Source organism: Antrostomus carolinensis, unplaced genomic scaffold (assembly GCF_000700745.2).
Source record: "Antrostomus carolinensis isolate BGI_N321 unplaced genomic scaffold, ASM70074v2 scaffold31481, whole genome shotgun sequence".
Classification (NCBI taxonomy): Eukaryota; Metazoa; Chordata; class Aves; order Caprimulgiformes; family Caprimulgidae; genus Antrostomus; species Antrostomus carolinensis.
Window position 1 is genome coordinate 12,568 of NW_010295373.1, and position 4,800 is coordinate 17,367.

The window sequence follows — 4,800 nt, forward strand, 5'->3', positions numbered from 1 at the left end:
TCCAGGCAATTCTTTGCCCTGGGATGACCCAATTCCACCCTGGCTATGGCAGAGATCCCCAAGGCACGCGGGGGTGACCAGATCACCCAGGCAAAATGGGGAGCCCCGGGGCAAGTGCCACAGATGGGCAATGTGGTTTCTCTGGCGGAGAGCAATCGCTCACCTCACCCCTCAAAGACACAGGAATCCCCTAGATCTCCTGGCTGGAGAGCTGTGGGGATGCTGCTGTGGCTGGGGCTGTCACAGGATGATGCGCCTGCAACGTCTGCGGGCAGAGGTGACATGGTGCATGAGGCTGCTGATACAGAAGAGGATGAGCATGCTCACCCTCGGGTTTTGCAGAGATAGCTGCTGCCAGACACACAGGGTCTCCTTGGGAGCGATTACTCCACTGCAAGTTTGATGACATTTAATGTGAAATCCTGAATCATCTGTTGATTTTCTGTGTTTGTGAGGGATGTTTCTCCCTTGCACTGAAGCCAGGAAGAGCTGCAGCTGGGACAAGTCTCCTTTGGTTTTACAGCAGAGACATTGTCAGTGGGGGGACAGCAGCTCAGACTTGGCCAGGAGGGATGGGGTCCTTCAGGCTGGCCCAGGAGGGAGAGCAGCTCTCTGAAGGAGAGAGAAGGGAGGGATCTTAAATGCTCTTCCAGCCTGTCAAAGGCTACTGTGGAGTTGAAGAGGATAACCCGCCCTGACACTGGTGGTGGACAGGACAAGGAAGCACAGGCTTATGAGGGGTCAGGAGAGAGCACCACAGTGGCACTTGTGGGGAAGGTCATCCCATGCAGCACTGCTGTACCCATACTTTGATTAATCATACTCAGAGGAATCTCTATTAGCTCCGGCTGATGTCGGATTAAACCTGATGAAAAGAGGACATAGAGACAGGCATATACCCACACTGCCTATGTGGAGTCTCAGAGCTGCAGAGGTGGGGCAGGAGCACCCCACAGAGCCCCTTTCCTGTGCATCTGCCTTGCCACTGGACCCCTGCCATCCCACAGAGCCCCTTCCCTATGCCTCTTCTGGGGTTGTTCAGCCTGGAGAAAAGGAGGCTGAGGGGAGACCTTCTCACTCTCTCCAAATACCTGAAAGGAGGGTGGAGAGAGGTGGGGGTCAGTCTGTTCAATCAAGGAACAAGTGACAGGACAGGAGGAAATGGCCTCAAATTGCTCCAAGGGCAGTTGAGATTGGATCTGAGGAAGAATTTATTTCCTGAAAGGGTTCTCAGGCATTGGAAGGGGTTGCCCAGGGCAGTGGTGGAGTCCCCATCCCTGGAGGGATTGAAGAGTCGTGTAGACATAGTGCTGAGGGACACGGGTTAGTCAGGGATTTGTCAGTGTGAGGTTCATGATTGGACTCGATGAGCTTAAAGGTGTTTTCCAATCAAGGCAATTCTGGGATTCTGTGATTTTTCCTGCCCACCAGACCCATGCCATCCCATAGAGCCCCCTCCCTACTCCTGTTCCCTCCCTCTGGACCTCTGCCATCCCACAGGGAGTGTATAGTCCTCAGGGCAGGTGTGATGAAAAGGCCAGGGAGCCTGGAAGAAGCCAGGGCAGGTGGATTGCTGCCACCAGCCTCCCTGCCTGCCTCTGCTGTACAGATCATCAGCAAAAGACAAAACCCTCTCTGAAGCTGACAAACTCTTACTGCAGCTGCCTGTTTACATTTGTCCAGAGAAATATCATCAAAACAATCTATTTGCCAATGCTGAGCATGCACCTGCATATGCAGAAAGCTCCCTCCAACCACAGTTTTGAGCATTACGAGTTTCTTCCTGTTGGCCTGGAGTTGGATGTGAGGTTTTCACAAAGGCTCCTTTTATCCCCTCTGTTTGCTTTGGACACTCTTTTTGCCAATGACCTTGTCTTGCTTGTTGGTGCATCTCTAACTCACTGGCCCCAAAGTTTTTTTACCCTTTATTTGAAAGGTGACCCTGCTCTTCTGGTGTACAACCAGATTCACCAGATGATAGCCCTAGGAGCAATGCTGTGAAGGGCTGTCCTCACCAGGGACTTTGTCTTGATTTGAAGCCAAGCAGAGGACAACCAAACCCACCGCGGGCGCTGCCCAGGAATGCTTTGCCTTTGTCTTGGAGGCAGGATGAAGACATTCACCTTATGAGCAGCGGCGTTAGGGCAGGAACGGGATCTTTTTCTTTATGGCAGGTCTGGTGCAAATATACCTGAAGGAGGAGAACACCACGTGATAGGAGAAAAGAGGGGAGTACTCCTGGAGTAATCGATTTCTCCCAGCAGTTGGTATGTGCTGTGAAATATATGCAAATGCCTGGCATGAAAAGCCAAAACTGCCTCTGTAAACGCCAGAGTTGGGCATGAAGGTGCAGGGGAAGGGCGGAAAGGCAGAAGCACATGGGAAGTGGTGGTTCATCCTCAGCCTCCCCATATTCAAGGACTGGGCCTTTGATCCAGCTTTGCTCCAGGGGATGGAATGCCAGGGGGGTTACACAGGTAAGGACAACCCTGCCGGGAAGGGGATGGGTTCACACACACCAGGTGCAAAGCAAGTCTGTTCATGTAATTTGAGGCAAGAGCTTAAATCAGGTTTTGATTGCTGAGTTCAGCCCTTTAGAAATGGAGATGGGTTTGGTTTTTTCCAGTTTTTGCATTGAATGATCTTTTCCCGAAACTGGCCATTGCCAGCCTATTCCAGCAGCTATTCCAACCCATGCAGGTACCAGGAGAGGACAGGAGCAAACCTGGAGCACTATGACCCTGGGGATACTTCCCAGCCTCTGGACATTCGTAGCTCCTGGATCTCCTGGGCAGAATGCGTGCCTCTGTGTTTAGTAGCTGTGGAAGATTTATCTTCCCCAGATTAATCAAAATTATTTTTCCTCATTGAAGGTTTTAGCATCTGAGCCCTGTGTGACAAAAAGCACAGATCTATCCCTGGCTTATCTCAACTCAAGCCATGGGCTCTCCATCCAAGGACCTTCCTCCACTCTCGGTTTTACCTCTGGCTGCTCCACCTCTCCTCTCTCAGCAGTTTTCCAGGATGAAGAGTCCCCCTGTGCAGCAGGAACACCACAAATGCTTACAACCCCTTTGTCACCCTTCTTCCCTCCCATGACCTTCCTGCGTTGGAGGGGAGGGTGTCCAGTGCCACACGCTGGACTTGGACACCCACGTGCCATGTCCCCATGGCTGAGCTGGCTGCACCCTCTGGTGGCAACCCTCAGTCCAGGCCCTGCTTTTCCTGGGATAAAAAGCTGCAAATTCCTTCATCCCTCTCTCACCCATGAGGCTGGTGGGAGTTTTGCTCAGGACCCCGCTGGGAAGTGGCTCCAGCACTGGGCTGGCGTTTGCTGAAGGAGAAATGAGAAGCAGAAGGAGCTTTCAAACCATCATGACTAGGGGAGTTCGGGGGCAGCTCTGCCAGCTCACAACACCGCAGTGTGCACAGCAGCTATATTTATCCACACAGTCGGCAGCTATATTTATCTGGAATGCCACAGGAGCCAAAAGTCTTTGGGGTAATTTCTATGCTGCAGAAGAACACTATCTGGATGTCCTTTTCACTGTAACCCCCCTTCTCTGCTCCCTGCTCCCCTTCTCCAGGGGCCTTCACTACCTTCTCAGCCCTTTCCTGCTCCTCCTTACATCCCACTATCTCCACCACAGTGATGCTTGTCTTGTCTTCCCTCCGTCCCTCTCGCACAGCTCTCTCTGGGCTCCTTTTCCTGCTGCCACCCACAGCAGATACATCTTCATTTCTCTCTCCAAGGGAGATGTTTCTCCTGGAAAAGGGAATGGGCCATCCTCTGGCTGCGTTACTCACCCAGCCTGCGATCTTGGCCAGTTCATGGGTTTCCCAACGAGCCTCTCCAAGCCACAGCTGCCGAGGGCTGTGAAACGTGAGGTCTCCCAGCAGGGGCAGGAGCAGGGCACACCTCTGCTGCCAGCCCCCGGCTGCCCCCCAAAAGGTGTTATCAAACTGAGATGTGTTTAGCCAACATTCATAGTTGACAAAGGACAAGCCAAGGTGGATAGGCAAAGCCTGATGTTCCTGAACTTTCCAAAACAAAACCAAATCATCTCCTTTTTCGCTTGTTTGGGTTTTTTTAAAAATGAGCTCATGACTTTAATGCTGGCGTTTGGCAGGACTGGCAGCGCATCCTCAGCATTAGCAGAGTCTCTGGTCTGGCACAGCATCCTCACCCACTGCCAGGCTGCAGCTGCGGTCCCCAAGCCAGCAGGCTCAGCTGGGGCAGTTCCCCTGCTCCCCCAATGTTTGTCCATTGCCCTTACAGCACAGCCCTCTGTCCTAAGGTCCTTACGGTCCCCTTCTCACCTGTGTCAGGGATGTAAGGAGCATGAAAGGGGAAACATTCTGTACCTTTGACTCTGGTCGTCGTGGGGGGATGTAAGGAAAGTGAAAGTATTTTGTACCTGTGACTCTGAAGCTCGTGGGGGATGTAAGGAAGGTGGAAGGGGAATATTCTGTACTTAGGACTCTGGTGCTCAGAAGGGGATGTAAGGAGGATGAAAGGGGACTCTGTTGCTTGTAGAGGGGCTCGGGAAGGTGAAAGGGGAAATATTGTGCACTCGGGACTCTGGTCCTCATAGGGGGATGTAAGGAAAGTGAAAGTATTCTGTACTTGGGACTCTGGTGCTCGTGCAGGGACATAAGGTCTGGTGTTCGTGCAGGGACATAAGGAAGGTGAAAGGGGCAATATTCCGTACCTGTGACTCTGGAGCTCGTGGGGCGTTGTCAGGAAAGTGAAAGGAGAATATTCTGTACCTGGGACTGTGGTCCCCGCCTGGGCAGGCC